The sequence below is a fragment of the Capra hircus genome, chromosome 19 (assembly GCF_001704415.2).
Source record: "Capra hircus breed San Clemente chromosome 19, ASM170441v1, whole genome shotgun sequence".
NCBI classification, from domain to species: domain Eukaryota; kingdom Metazoa; phylum Chordata; class Mammalia; order Artiodactyla; family Bovidae; genus Capra; species Capra hircus.
The window spans coordinates 2,707,093-2,723,876 of record NC_030826.1 but is presented as its reverse complement, the minus strand read 5'-3'; the positions used below and the strand labels follow the sequence as shown (position 1 = coordinate 2,723,876).

The 16,784-nt window shown below is 40.6% G+C and overlaps 1 pseudogene; it reads right to left on the bottom strand.

Moving 5' to 3' along the window:
* LOC108638240 lies at positions 8,726 to 10,194 on the bottom strand (annotated as a pseudogene).

Sequence of the window (16,784 nt, the reverse complement as noted above, 5' to 3'; positions counted from 1 at the left end):
AGTGTGCCCATTCTTACTAGAGTGTTATGGCTTCTATGTCCTCTCAACTGGCATGATAAGGAAATATATGTGTATTAACTAACTAACATATGTCATATTTAAAAATATTTCTGTTTGCAACCATCTATGCTTATATTAAGCTAATATGACTTCAGACATCCCCAACTCTATTCTGTTAGCATATAGATCAGTTTAACCTCCTCCCCTTGCTGATGTATAATGTCATACCCCACGATTGAGAAGCCTGACTCTCACAAGCCACAACTTATTTACATAATTGCTCCACTCCAGTTTATGTGTGTAGTACTATCAGAATTGCTAAGCCATAACTTCATTGAGAATAATTCTATCAAGTAACATGCAGTGCTATGAACAATTTCATATACCTTTAAGCTTATAAACTCTACTCATTTCCTGCTACTTAGATCAGCATTATTTTCCCCACCCCTTTAATTATTTCCTGAATGTGTAAAATAGTTCAATTGATTTATCACACTTTACATTCCATCCAGAAATCCTTAGGCCTTCAAAATAATTTGTAATTTTCATATATTAAGATTCACTGTTTGTAAAGCTTCCCATGTGGTTCAGTGGTAAACAATCCACCTGTCAATGCAGGAGACCTGGGGTTTGATCCTTGGGTCACTAAGATCACTGGAGGAGGAAATAGCAACCCGCTGCAGCATTTTTGCCTGGAGAATCCCATGGACAGAGGAGCCTAGTGAGCTACAGTTCACAGAATTGAAAAGAGTTGGGCACAATTTAGCAACTGAACACGCATGAATGCACTTTGTGGTATAAGTTTTATGGATCTTCAACAAATACATAATGTTTTGTATCCACACTTCAATATCATATAGTCATTTTACAACCCTAAAAAAATCACCTGTGTTTTAGCTATCCAGTCGTCCACCCATCCCTAACCTAGTGGCAACATTATCATTTGTAGTGCATTGAATGTAACAGGATTTGCAAAAAAATGGTCTTTAGTAATGTAATTAAGTTAAAGATTAGGAGAATGTCCTGAATGACTCACATGAGTATTAATTCAATGACAAATGAACTTATAAGAAACAAACAGCAGGAAGAAAAACAGTGAAGAAGAAAAACCCATGTGACCCTTGAGGCAGAGAGAGTGATGTGTCTACCAGCTAGGGAATGTCTGAGTCCAGATGCTTCCAGATGTTGGAGAATACGAGGAGCCTAATATCTTTGGAGAGAGTATAACTTTGCCAAAACCTTTATTTAATATGTACAGTTTCCAGAACTATGATATAATAAATTTTTATTCTGTTAAGACACCAGTTTTGTACTATTTGCTATGATAGCCATAAGAAACTAATATAGCATAACTATAACTTTGCCTTTTCCAGAATATCATATAATTGGGCTCATATATACAATATGCAGTTTTTATAGACTGACTTCTTCCACTTAGCAATAAGCATTTTAAAAAATTCATTATTTTTTCATTGTTTAATAATTCCTATTTTGATGAATAGAATTTTATTATAGGACTGTTCCTGATTGTTTACTCATTTACTTGTTCAAGGATATGTTGTCTTATTTACTGTTGCTTTTTAAAAAAAAATATGAATAAAGCTGCCATAAACATTCATGTGCAGCTTTTTGTGTGGATGTACGTTTTCAAATCAGCTAGGTTAATACCTAGGAGTTTGATTGCTGGATCATGTGCCAATGCTATAGAAAGTTTAACATTGCATTCTTACTAGCAATGAATGAAAGTCTCAATTTTTCTGTTTTTTTTTTTTTTGTTTTTGTTTTGTAACTGGTCAACTTTGGGATGTGTGCTGTTTTAAAAATGTGTGGTATTATCTTAGGGTTTTAATCAGAAATTCCCTAACAACAGTTGGTGCTAATCATCTTTTAAATGCTTATTTGAAAGTAGTGTATCTTTTTTGGTAGCATATCTGTTCACGTTTTCTTTACCTAGTTTAACTATTTTTTTTTTGTGAAACTTTAACAGTTCTTTGTCTATTTTAAAAATAAGTCATTTATTAAATATGTTTTTCACATATTTTCCCCTAGTATGTGGTTTGTCCTTTCATTCTCTTAATAGTGTCCTTTTAAGAAGAGAATTTTTTAATTTTTAATAAATGTCAACTTATTTTTTATGACACTAATGTTTTATATATAAAAAGCCCATCAGCAATTCCAATGCCATAATTTTCTTCCATGTTATCATCAATATATTTTATAATTTTATATCTTTTATTTAAGTTTACTACCTCTTTTTAGTATTTGTTTGTGAAAATCAAAAGGTTTATGTGTAGGTTTATCTATCCATGGATTTTGCATATTGACATCCAATTTTTCTAGCAATAAATTGATTATCCATTATCCATTGCACATCTTTGATCCCTTGTCAAACTTGACTATATGTGTGTGTCCATTACTGGGTTCTCTATTCTGTTCAAATGATCTGTGTGTCTATCCTATTGCCAGTACTACAGTGTCTTGGTTAATATAATTTTGTCTCAAAACTTGCAATTCTGCAGTGGAAGCCCTCTCACTTTTTTCTTCTTCAGTGCTGTGTTTTTTACTCAAGGTCTTTTGTGTTTCCTATAATCTTTAGAATAAGTTTGTCAGTTTCTACAAAATAGCTTGTGATTTTGATTGGTATTTTATTATTTAGATGTCAAAATAAGAAGAATTAGCATATTAAAATAACTAAATTGTGAATATTTTTTAGAAATAAGAAAATGGTTTCAGAGAAGTGTAAGTTATTTAGTGAGTTATCATTTTTAATAAATGCCAGGACTTGGATCTGTGCCTTTTCACAGACGAACCCTCAAACACAAAATTTTAAAACTGTTATTGTAGTCCTCTAATAATAGCAGTAATCACAGTACTTATGTTATTTTAGATGGCCTATAAACTTTTCAAGTATATGATTATCTGTTTTATTTTTGTTTCTACAACATTTAGTCAAGTCAAGTATGTCAAACATTGCAGATTTAACTTTTTTTTTTTTTTTTCAATGTTATCAACCCTGCTCTGGACAACACATAACCTGAATAAAAGTCTAAGGGAGGCACTCATCTTCCACTAGTGTCGTTCTCAATCTAGCTTTAGCCAGTTTGATCATTAACACAAATATAATAAAAAATATCAACAAAATATCAATAACCTCAGATATGCAGATGACATCACCCTTATGGCAGAAAGTGAAGAGGAACTAAAAGCCTCTTGATGAAAGTGAAAGAGGAGAGTGAAAAAGTTGGCTTAAAGCTCAACATTCAGAAAACAAAGATCATGGCATCTTGTCCCATCACTTCATGGGAAATAGAAGGGGAAACAATGGAAATAGTGTCAGACTTTATTTTTTTGGGCTCCAAAATCACTACACATATTGATTGCAGCCATGAGATTAAAAGATGCTTACTTCTTGGAAGAACAGTTATGACCAACCTAGAAAGCATATTGAAAAGCAGAGACATTACTTTGCCAACAAAGGTCTGTCTAGTCAAGGCAATGGTTTTGCCAGTGGTCATGTATGGATGTGAGAGTTGGACTATGAAGAAAGCTGAGCGTCGAAGAATTGATGCTTTTGAACTGTGGTGTTGGAGAAGACTCTTGAGAGTCCCTTGGACTGCGAGGAGATCCAGCCAGTCCATTCTGAAGGAGATCAGCCCTGGGATTTCTTTGGAAGGAATGATGCTAAAGCTGAAAGTCCAGTACTTTGGCCACCTCATGTGAAGAGTTAACTCGTTGGAAAAGACTATGGTGCTGGGAAGGATTGGGGGCAGGAGGAGAAGGGGACGACAGAGGATGAGATGGCTCGATGGCATCACTGACTGGATGGACGTGAGTTTGAGTGAAATCTGGGAGATGGTGATGGACAAAGAGGCCTGGCATGCTGCGATTCATGGGGTCACAAAGAGTTGGACACGACTGAGTGATTGAACTGAACTGAACTGAAATCTTTCTATGCCAGAAATCCCATTACTAAGCATACACCCAGAGGAAGTCAGAATTGAAAGAGACACATGTACTCCAATGCTCATTGCAGCACTATTTACAATAGTTAGGACATGGAAGCAACCTTGATGGCCATCGTCAGACGAATGGATAAGGAACTTGTGCTACATATACACAATGGAATGGTATCCAGCTATACAAAGGAACACATCTGAGTCATTTATAATGAGGTGGATTAAATTGCAGATTATTATACAGAGTGAAGTAATTCAAAAAAAGAAACCCAAACACTGTATATGGTTTTAGAAAAGGCAGAGGAACCAGAGATCAAATTGCCAACATGCACTGGATCATCAAAAAAGCAAGAGTTCCAGAAAAACATATCTATTTCTGCTTTATTGACTATGCCAAAGCCTTTGATTGTGTGGATCACAATAAACTGTGGAAAATTATGAAAGAGATGGGAATACCAGACCACCTAACCTGCCTCTTGAGAACCCTGTATGCAGGTCAGGAAGCAACAGTTCGAACTGGACATGGAAAAACAGACTGGTTCCAAATAGGAAAAGGAGTACGTCAAGGCTGTATATTGTCACCCTGCTTATTTAACTTGTATACAGAGTACCTCATGAGAAAAACTGGGCTGGAAGAAGCACAAGCTGGAATCAAGATTGCTGGACAAATATCAATAACCTTAGATATGCAGATAACACAACCCTTATGGCAGAAAGTGAAGAACTCAAGAGCCTCTTGATGAAAGTGAAAGAGGAGAGTGAAGAAGCTGGCTTAAAGCTCAACATTCAGAAAACTAAGACCATGGTATCTAGTCCCATCACTTCATGGCAAATAGATGGGGAAACAGTGGAAACAGTGGCTGACTTTATTTTTCTGGGCTCTGAAATCACTGCAGATGTTGATTGCAGCCATGAAATTAAAAGATGCTTATTCCTTGGAAGAAGAGTTATGACCATCCTGGACAGCATATTAAAAAGCAGAGACATTACTTTGTCAACAACGGTCCATCTAGTCAAGGCTATCATTTTTCCAGTAGTCATGTATGGGTGAGAGAGTTGGGCTATAAAGAAAACTGGATGCCAAAGAATCAATGTTTTTGAACTGTGGTGTCAGAGAAGACTCTTGAGAGTCTCTTGGACTGCAAGGAGATCCAATCAGTCCATCCTAAATGAGATTAGTCCTGGGTGTTCACTGGAAGGACTGATGTTGAAACTGAAACTCCAATACTTTGGCCACCTGATTTGAAGAGCGGACTCATTTGAAAAGACCCTGATGCTGGGAAAGATTGAGGGTGGAAGTAGAAGGGGATGACAGAGGATGAGATTGGTGGATTGCATCACTGACTGAATGGACATGACTTTGGGTAAACTCTGGGTGTTGTTAATGGACAAGGAGGTCTGGCATGCTGCAGTTCATGGGGTAGCAAAGAGTCAAACAAGACTGTGTGACTGAGCTAAACTGAATATACATATATATATACATATACATTATATATATATATAATTTAGAAAGATGGTAATTATGATCCTACATGATGAGGGGCAGTAATAGAGACACAGATGTAAGTGGGGAAGGCAAAGTTGGGATGATTTGAGAGAACAACATTGAAACGTATATATTATCATATGTAAAATAGATGACCAGTGCATGTTAGATGCATGAAGCAGGGCACCCAAAGCCAGTGCTCTGAAACTACCCAGAGAGATACAGTGGAGAGGGATGTGGTCATGGTGTTCAGGATAAGGGGACACACGTACAGCCATGGCTGATTCATGTCAATGTTTGGCAAAAACTATCACAATATTGTAAAATAATTTTCCTCCAATTAAAATAAATGAATTAATTTAAAAAGATTATATAATAATGAAGATAGTGGGAAAACATCTTTTTACTTCTTTACTCAAATCTCTCCCAGAGTGTTCTGTTGAAATTAAATTAAATCCAAATATGTGCCATGGCTTACAATGTCCTGTACAAACTGACACATTTTACCTCTCTGATCTCACATGGAAATAATATTCCTCTTCTTAATTGGGCTTGAGTCACATAAAACCTCTTTTGGCTTTTGACACTGCTAAATTCACCCTTCAAAAAACTTTTACATTAACTATCATTTCAGGTTGGTATTTTCCCACTAAATGTACAAAGGAGGCTCCCTGTCATGAAGATCTCAGTTCAAACATCATTTCCTCTGAAAGGCCTATCTAACCAACTTACCTAAAGCAACTGACCAACATTTACTGCCCTGACACCAGAAATTCTATTCTAGTGAGTTTTAACAATGTTTGGCCTTCATAGCACCTGTGATTATCTGAAATTTGCTCATTTGATTCTTTCATTTCTTATTAATTTTCCTATGATCAACTTTAATTTAAGATTCATGAGGAAAAGATTGGTCTGACAGGTCCAGCACTCATTAAATGTGTTCTGAGTGAGCAAAAGGGAAAATAACTAATAAACATAAACTATTTCTTGACTTTGAATATATTAGTTGTTAATATAATACCATTTTGATTAGTACTCAATTCTATACTTATTATATAAATAATTCACATTATGCTAAATTTATTAAATATTTTTTGCATCAAACTTTGTGTCAGGGCTGTTAATAGATGCAACAGGAAGCTTTCTTTTCTTTTCTTTTAATTTTTTAAGCTTGATTGGCACTCAGTTCAGTTCAGTTCAGCTCAGTCACTCATTCATATTCGACTCTTTGTGACCCCATGAATCGCAGCATGGAAGGCCTCCCTGTCCATCATCATCTCTCGGACTTCACTCAAACTCATGTCCATTGAGTTGGTGATGCCATCTAGCCATCTCATCCTCTGTCGTCCCCTTCTCCTCCTGCCCCCAATCCCTCTCAGCATTAGAGTATTTTCCAATGAGTCAACGCTTCACATGAGGTGGCCAAAGTACTGGACTTTCAGCTTCAGCATCATCCCTTTCAAAGAACACTCAGGGCTGATCTCTAGAAAGGACTGGTTGGATATCCTTGCAGTGCAAGGGACTCTCCAGAGTCTTCTCCAACACCACAGTCCAGAAGCATACATTCTTTTGTGCTCATCCTTCTTCACAGTCCAACTGTCACATCCATACATGACTACTGGAAAAACCATGGCCTTCACTAGATAGACCTTTGTTGGCAAAGTAATGTCTCTGCTTTTCAAAATGCTATCTAGGTTGGTCATAATTTTCTTCGAAAGAGTAAACGTCTTTTAATTTCATGTCTGCAATCACCATCTGCAGTGATTTTGGAGACCAAACAAATAAAGTCTGACACTGTTTCCAGCGTTTCCCCATCTATTTCCCATGAAGTGATGGGACCAGATGCCATGGTCTTCATTTTCTGAATGTTGAGCTTTAAGCCAACTTTTTCACTCTCCTCTTTCACTTTCATCAAGAGGCTTTTTAATTCCTCTACACTTTCTGCCATAAGGGTGGTGTCATCTGCATATCTGAGCTTACTGATATTTCTCCTGGCAATCTTGATTCCAGTTTGTGCTTCTTCCAACCCAGTGTTTCTCAAGATGTACTCTGCATATAAGTTAAATAAGCAGGGTGACAATATACAGCCTTGAGATGCTTCTTTCCCTATTTGAAAGCAGTCTGTTGTTCCATGTCCAGTTCTAACTGTTGCTTCCTGACCTGCATACAGATTTCTCCAGAGGCAGGTCAGGTCGTCTGGTATTCCCATCTCTTTCAGAATTTTCCACAGTTTATTGTGATCCACACAGTCAAGACTTTGGCATAGTCAATAAAGCAGAAATAGATATTTTTCTGGAACTCTCTTGCTTTTTCCATGATCCAGCGGATGTTGGCAATTTGATCTGTGGTACCTCTGCCTTTTCTAAAACCAGCTTGAACATCTCGAAGTTCACGGTTCACGTATTGCTGAAGCCTGGCTTGGATAATTTTGAGCATTACTTTACTAGCATGTGAGATGAGTGCAATTGTATGGTAGTTTGAGCATTCTTTGGCATTGCCTTTCTTTAGGATTGGAATGAAAACTGACCTTTTCCAGTCCTGTGGCCACATCTGAGTTTTCCAAATTTGCTGGCATACTGAGTGCAGCACTTTCACAGCATCGTCTTTCAGGATTTGAAACAGCTCAACTGGAATGCCATCACCTCCACTAGCTTTGTTCATAGAGACGCTCTCTAAGACCTACTTGACTTCACATTCCAGGATCTGTCTCTAGGTGAGTGATCATACCATCATGATTATCTTGGTAATGAATATCATGTTTGCACAGTTCTGTGTTTTCTTGCTACCTCTTCTTAATATCTTCTGCTTCAGTTAGGTCCATATCATTTCTGTCTTTTATCAAGCCCAGTTTTGCACAGTGCTGCATAATTTGGTCCATTAGTCTTCTCTTTTTCACCCTATCTTTACATAAACCAAGGAAAATGCAGTCCCAATAAACCCATCATTCACTTGCTATGTGCTCATGTGCTCAAACAGTGAAACAATTAGCCAATAATCAATAAGCCTGAGATTACACTCCGGTAAGTATAGAAAAAATTTATGGCCTGTCTGGAGGAAGGGGTGATCAGTTTATGTTTTCTCTTAGGTGATAAGTAACCTATATACAATCTTCAAGGTTCCCCTGTCCAGAGGGGGTCTTATCCTTCTGCTGTTGTTTTCGTAGGCACTAAACACAAGAGTTCGGAGTCCATTGGAAGGGTGGCCTAGCATGATCAGCATGAACAGGCCTACGATGGAGTCCAGGCCCTATGAATTCTTTTTTAATTCCCTCCTCTTGATGTTCTTAATTTCTGTAATGAGCATCATTCATTGAGATATATTGTGCCCTAGCCCTCCGGCCACCCACATGAGAGAACACTATCAACCACTGGGTTACAAAATTTACAAGACATTTTAAGAAGCAGGGCCCACAAAGCAGTATGGTTAGAATGATTATGACAACAATAACAATAGTTTTCCACCAGTCTCTCTTTACCAAGGATAGGACCGAAGTCCAAAAGGGAATATTTTTTATCAGACATGGCTTCCACTTGATTTTGCATATCTTCCAAGGCAGTAGATACATTTTCAGATAGGTCAGGGATGTATACACAACATTCAACTTTAATTATGGCCCAAGCAACGCCCCACCCCAACCCCCACCCCCACCCCCACCCCGGGCTGTTGTGAGTATGCCTAATATTATCTTATTTTGAATTACTGCCTTCCTCATCTGATTTTGTTCTTTGTTCAAGGCTTGAATGGCTTTTGTCCTGTCTAACAGGGCCTGTTTAGTGAAATTAGTTAAGGCCCTTACCTTAACCATGATATCTGTTGTCTCTATAGAGGGTAAAAACAGGGCAGTAAGATAGTCATACCATTGGAACACAGATCATATCCATCTCGAATGCAGACAAGGCAGGTTTACTGGAGGTTGGTGTAGGCTAGGCTTAATACTATCATGGGCAAAAGCAAATCCTAGTGTGTAACACCCTACCCAGCTAACTGGTAACCATGGCCATAAGTTAAGCCCACAGGGCTACTGGGTCCCATTGGGGGCTACACAACAGAGTTCAGGATTATATTTTCAGTCTGAACTGGGCCACTGAATAGGCCAATTGGGGTGATAGGTAACTTCAAAGATTTGTTTACATTGTCCAGGGGACAAATAACCCATATATTTTAATTTTGTCTAGGGGTCTAGGGGGTGGTCTCCAAATCTAACTTGGTGTTCTTTTTGTTCTCAGCAAATAGGAGAGGGAGTAATCAACTGTCCTTTTTCAGAAGTCATCCAGAAATATTTATCCTAGACATGGTAGTTATTCAAGGTACCAGGAGGCCTGTCTCTCTTTTTGTAAGGGAGCCCCTCTCCTTTTTATTTTTTATATATGAGGTATAAGCCCTTGTTACCTCCATAAGATTAGTGTTCATGTTAAATGTAACCCTATGTCTCCAGCCCATTGATGGCTTTTTCTTACACCAGGAGAGCAAAGAAAGGTTATGATTGGTGAGAGAAAGGAAAGCTCCTTTCTGTTGTTTCAAGAAGGAGCACAGTGGTATAAAGTCTCCATAACAAAGTGATGGTACCCACCACGGGAGTCCATCCATTACCGACAGGGGCATAGCCCCACATACCCAACAGTTGGAAGAGTTGTGGAAGACCGTGTAAGAATGTGCCCATGAAATGAAGACATTGTCCTGTGCAGGAACAGTGGTCAAGCTCAGAATTACATTGGTGAGGCCGAGTAGCAGGAATCATTTACCCCGCTCCATCTTAGGGAGGGCTTCTCCGGGACCTCGTTTTTTTCTTCTTCTTTAGAATGATCTTGGTTTCCCATGGATCGATGGGGTCCTTCTGGGTGGTGCACTTGGTGTCTTCCATGTCAGCGTGGTATGCCTTCTTCGCTCCAGTGTGATGAATCCAAGGGGCAATGTCTGCAACTTTAACTGCGGTAGGAGTGGTGAAAACAACAGTACATGAACCTTTCTATTGGGGGGCTAGTGTGTCATGTTTCCAGTCTTTCAGCCATACTTGGTCCCCTGGTATAAACTCATGCATTTGCTCCCCCAAGGGGAACAGTATTTTTTCTTGTACAAACCTAGTTACTTGATTAATTACCTTACCTAGTTGTTCTATCTGCTGTGATATCCCATTTCCTCTTACCTGAAGTATATCCGTTGTTACTTGTCTTATTATGGGAGGAGGCCTCCCATATATTTCGTAGGGAGGGTAGCCTTGGGACTGTGGGGTCATCTTGCGTTTGAGCAAGGCCATGGGAAGTAAATTCACCCAAGAACAGTAAGCCTTTATAATCTATTTAGAAAGTGTCTCCTTTAGCGTCCGGTTAGTTCGTTCTACCATTTCAGAGTTCTGAGGCTGGTAGGCAGTGTGTAACTTTCATTTTATATTCATGGCTTTATTTACTTGTTGTATCAGATCCAATATGAAGGCTGGACTGTTATCTGATTCTATGCTGGTGGGGAATCCAAATCAAGGAACTATTTCCCTAAGCCGGCTCCAAGTCACTTCTGATGTTCTTTCGGTTCGGGTGGGAAAGACCTCCACCCATCACAAGAATGTACATAACAAGACCAACAGGTAATGAAAATGGTGATAATATTTCATCTCAATGAAGTCCACTTCCAGATATTCAAAGGGAAGTGTACCTTTTAGTTGGGTACCTGGGGGTTTTGGTCTGTACCCTGGAGTGGGGTTAATCTGAGACCAGGCATTGTAATTTTGGAATTCCTTTCTACATAGAGAAGAGAGGCGAGGAATCAGAAAATACCTTCGGGTCAAGTTTTTCAACTTGTCATGTCCTAGGTGAGTCATACGATGAACTTGGTTCACCAGAGAGAGGGCCATCCCTTTGGGCACAAGTAGCTTACCACCTGGTGGCTCCCACCATCTTCTTTTTTTTTTTTTTTCCTGTTTTGGTGGCTCCCTCTACTTCAGCTAGTTGGTTTTCAGCCTCAGTGTATGTTGGGGTGTCTAGAGGGCTCGGGTAGCTCAACAAGGATCAATGTTCTCATGGGGATTTTCTGGATTCCTTTTTGTCCTTGGCTGTCCGTTTGGTGGTCTCATCAGCCAGCCTATTTCCTCGAGCCTGTGGGGTGTCTTCCTTCTGGTGTCCATGGAAGTGCATGACTGCTACATCCATGGGGCTCCAGAGAGCATCTAATTCTTAATGTCTTTTCCATTGGCTCTTAGAAGGCCTCTCTCCTGGTATAGCACCCCATGTACATGGAGTGTAGCAAAAACACACTGGGAGTCAGTGTAGATGTTCACTTTTTTACCCTTTGACAATTGCAGTGTCCAGACTAAGGCCCATAACTCAGCTCGTTGGGCTGACCAGTGCTGTGGTAAGGAGCCAGCCTCAATAACAGTCCTCTCTGGGGCTACAGCATAGCCTGACAGTCACTGTCCTAGCTTTACCAGGATTTGAAATTGGCCTCTCTCAGAGGTCTGGATGGCTAGTATAGACCTCCTCTAAGACTTTCTTGCAATCGTAGGTAGGTCCACCTTCTCCCATTGGGAGAAGTGTTGTCGGGTTTAAATCCTGGCAAGGCTCTATACAGAGGTTGGGGTTTTCACATAGTAGTCCCTGGTATTGAATAATCCTGGAATTTAATAGCCACTTGTGGGGGTCTCCTCGAAGGAGGGTGTTGACTTCCTGTGGAACCTTTACGTTCAGATCCTGGCCAAAAGTCAGTTTTGTGGCTTCATGTACCAGTAAGGCAAATGCAGCCACTGCCTGCAGAAAGCTAGGCCACCCAGTGGCAACGTTATCAAATTGCTTTGAAAGGTAAGCGATTGGCCTGTCCCACATTCTCAAGGTTTGAGTCAAAACACCCATGGCTGTTTTATCTTTCTTGGTCACATATAAGGTGAATAGGCCACTGCACTAAGCTCAGGCATCTGCGGCCAGTGCATTAAGCATGGCCGAGAGGAGCTACCCCACGTCCAAGGTCAGGGGCAGCGGTCTAGAGTGCCAGGCTGTGACGGTGCAGGAACGGCTGAAAGGAGCTACCTGGCATCCGAGGCCACAGACGGCGGCCAGGAGGAGCTATCCCGTGTCCAAGGCCAAGGGCGGCACCCGAAGCCAGAGGTGGCGGCCAGGAGGAGCAACCCCACATCCAAAGCGGTGGCTGTTTGGGCGAAGGAGGTCCTAGAGGAGCCATCGAACGTTGAAGGTCAGGAGGGGCGGCAGTAAAGAGATACCCCTCATCCAATGTAAGGAGCAACAGCTGTGCTTTGCTGGAGTAGCCGTAAAACCCAAGTAAGATGGTAGGTATTGCAAGAGAGCATCAGAAGGCAGACACACTGAAACCATACTCACAGAAAACTAGTCAATCTAAACACACTAGGACCACAGCCTTGTCTAACTCAATGAAACTAAGCCATGCCCGAGGGGCACGCCAAGAGGGGCGGGTCATGGTGGAGAGGTCTGACAGAATGTGGTCCACTGGAGAAGGGAATGGCAAACCACTTCAGGATTCTTGCCTTGAGAACCCCATGAACAGTATGAAAAGGCAAACTGATAGGATACTGAAAGAGGAACTCCCCAGGTCAGTAGGTGCCTAATATGCTACTGGAGATCAGTGGAGAAATAACTCCAGAAAGAATGAAGGGATGGAGGCAAAGCAAAAACAATACCCAGCTGCGGAGGTGAGTGGTGATAGAAGCAAGGTCTAATGCTGTAAAGAACAATATTGCATAGGAACCTGGAATGTCAGGTCCATGAATCAAAGCAAATTGGAAGTGGTCAAACAAGAGATGGCAAGAGTGAACGTTGACATTCTAGGAATCAGTGAACTAAAATGGACTGGGATGGGTGAATTTAACTCAGATGACCATTATATCTACTACTGCAGGCAGGAATCCCTCAGAAGAAATGGAGTAGCCATCATGGTCAACAAAAGAGTCCAAAATGCAGTACTTGGATGTAATCTCAAAAACAACAGAATGATCTCTGTTCGTCTCCAAGGCAAATCATTCAATATCACGGTAATCCAAGGCTATGCCCCAACCAGTAATGCTGAAGAAGCTGAAGTTGAATGGATCCATGAAGACTTACAAGAGCTTTTAGAACTAATACCTAAAAAAGATGTCCTTTTCATGATAGGGGACTGGAATGCAAAAGTACGAAGTCATGAAACACCTGGAGTAACAGGCAAATTTGGCCTTGGAATGTGGAATGAAGCAGGGCAAAGACTAATAGAGTTTTCCAAGAAAATGCACTGGTAATAGCAAACACCGTCTTCCAACAACACAAGAGAAGACTCTACATATGGATGTCACCAGATGGTCAAAAACAAAATCATATTCATTATATTCTTTGCAGCCAAAGATGGAGAAACTCTATACAGTCAACAAAAACAAGACCAGGAGCTGACTGTGGCTCAGATCATGAACTCCCTATAACCAAATTCAGACTTAAATTGAAGAAAGTAGGGAAAACCACTAGACCATTCAGGTATGACCTAAATCAAATTCCTTATGATTATACAGTGGAAGTGAAAAATAGATTTAAGGGCCTAGATCTGATAGATAAAGTGCCTGATGAACTATGAATTGAGGTTTGTGACATTGTACAGGAGACAGGGATCAAGAACATCCCCATGGAAAAGAAATGCAAAAAAGCAAAATGGCTGTCTGGGGAGGACTCACAAATAGCTGTGGAAAGAAGAGAGGTGAAAAGCAAAGGAGAAAAGGAAAGATATAAGCATTTGAATGCAGAGTTCCAAAGAATAGCAAGAAGAGATAAGAAAGCCTACTTCAGCGATCCAGGAAAAGATATAGAGGAAAAGAACAGAATGGGAAAGATTAGAGATCACTTCAAGAAAATTAGAGATACCAAGGGACCATTTCATGCAAAGATGGGCTCAATTAAGGACAGAAATGGTCTGGACCTAACAGAAGCAGAAGATATTAAGAAGAGGTGGCAAGAATACACAGAAGAACTGTACAAAAAAGATCTTCATGACCCCGATAATCACGACGCTGTGATCACTCATCTAGAGCCAGACATCCTGGAACATAAAGTCAAGTGGGCCTTAGAAAGCATCAGAAAGCTAGTGGAGGTGATGGCATTCCAGTTGAGCTATTTCAAATCCTGAAAGATGATGCTGTCAAAGTGCTACACTCAACATGCCAGCAAATTTGGAAAACTCAGCAGTGGCCACAGGACTGGAAAAGGTCAGTTTTCATTCCAATCCGAAAGAAAGGCAATGCCAAAGAATGCTCAAACTACTGCACAATTGCACTCATCTCACATGCTAGTAGAGTAATGCTCAATATTTTCCAAGCCAGGCTTCAGCAAAATGTGAACCGTGAATTCCCTGATGTTAAAGCTGGTTTTAGAAAAGGCAGAGGAACCAGAGATCAAATTGCCAACATCCGCTGGATCATGGAAAAAGCAAGAGAGTTCCAGAAAAACATCTATTTCTGCTTTATTGACTATGCCAAAACTTTGACTGTGTGAATCACTGTAAACTGTGGAAGATTCTGAAAGAGATGGGAATACCAGACCACCTGACCTGCCTCTTGAGAAATCTGTATTCAGGTCAGGAGGCAACAGTTAGAACTAGACATGGAACAACAGACTGATTCCAAAAATGAAAAGGAGTATGTCAAGGCTGTATATTGTCACCCTGCTTATTTAACTTCTATGCAGAGTACATCATGAGAAACGCTGGACTGGAAGAAACACAAGCTGGAATCAAGATTGCCAGGAGAAATATCAATAACCTCTGATATGTAGATAACACCACTTTCATGGCAGAAAGTAAAGAGGAACTAAAAAGCTTCTTGATGAAAGTGAAAGAGGAGACTGAAAAAGTTGGCTTAAAGCTCAACATTCAGGAAACGAAGATCATGGCATCTGGTCCCATCAGTTCATGGGAAATAGATGGGGAAACAGTGTCAGGCTTTATTTATTTATTTATTTATTTTTTTGGTCTCCAAAATCACTGCAGATACTGACTGCAGCCATGAAATCAAAAGACGCTTACTCCTTGGAAGGAAAGCTATGATCAACCTAGATAGCATATTCAAAAGCAGAGACACTGCTTTGCCGACTAAGGTCCATCTAGTCAAGGCTATGGTTTTTCCAGTAATAATGTATGGATGTGAATGTTCGAGTGTGAAGAAGGCTGAGTGCCGAAAAATTGATGCTTTTGAACTGTGGTGTTGGAGAAGACTCTTGAGAGTCCCTTGGACTGGGAGGAGATCCAATCAGCCCATTGTGAAGGAGATCAGCCCTGGGAATTCTTTGGAAGGAATGATGCTAAAGCTGAAACTCCAGTACTTTGGCCACCTCATGTGAAGAGTTTACTCATTGGAAAAGACTCTGATGCTGGGAGGGACTGGGGGCAGGAGGAGAAGGGGATGACAGAGGATGAGATGGCTGGATGACAGCACTGAGTGATGGACGTGAATCTGAGTGAACTCTGGGAGTTGGTGATTGACTGGGAGGCCTGGTGTGCTGCGATTCATTGGGTCACAAAGAGTCGTACATGACTGAGCAACTGAACTGAACTGAACTGAACTGAGTAATCCCAAGTCGGGGGCAGAGGTTATTGTTAGTCTTAGCTCCTCAAAGGCTTTCTGCTGTTTCTCAGTCTAATTTACTGGATTGTCTTCAGGCCCTGTCAGGAGCTCAAAAATGGCTGGGCTATTTCAGAATACCTTGGAATCCAAATACTGCAGAATCCTGTGGCCCCTAGGAACTCCCTGACTTGTCGCCGAGTTTTTGGCATGGGGAGCCTCAGAATTACTTTTTTTTTTTTTTTTTTTTTTTTTAAGATTGGTCTAGCAACCTTGTGTCTTCCCTCGAGAAAAACCCCAAATACCTTATCTCCTCCTTGCATATTTGTGCCTTTTTCCTCAGCACTCGGTATCCCGCCTCTGCCAACAATTGGAGGAGTGCTTGGGTCCCTTCCCAGCATTTTTTCCAGGTCTCAGTGACCAGCAATAGGTCTTCCACATATTTCAGGAACCAACATCAATACCTTTCAGGCTGGAAAGCTTCCAGGTCCTAGGCCAAGTCTTTTCCAAAGGTGGTTGGGGTGTTCTTGAACCCTTGTGGGAGGCAGGTCCAACTGAGCTACTGCTTATTGTCTCCGATTGGTTCCTCCCATTCAAAGGCAAAGATGGGTTGTGATGCAGGTGCTAGACATATACAGAAAAAGTCATCTTTGAGGTCCAAGCAAGTATAGATCCTTGTTTTAGGTGGGAGGAGGCTAAGTAAGGTATAGGGGTTTGGGACAGTTGGGTGCAGAGTTACAGTAGCCTGATTGACCAATCTGAGATCCTGTATGGGCCTATGGCCTTGTCTTCCTTTTTTCTTTACTGATAAGAT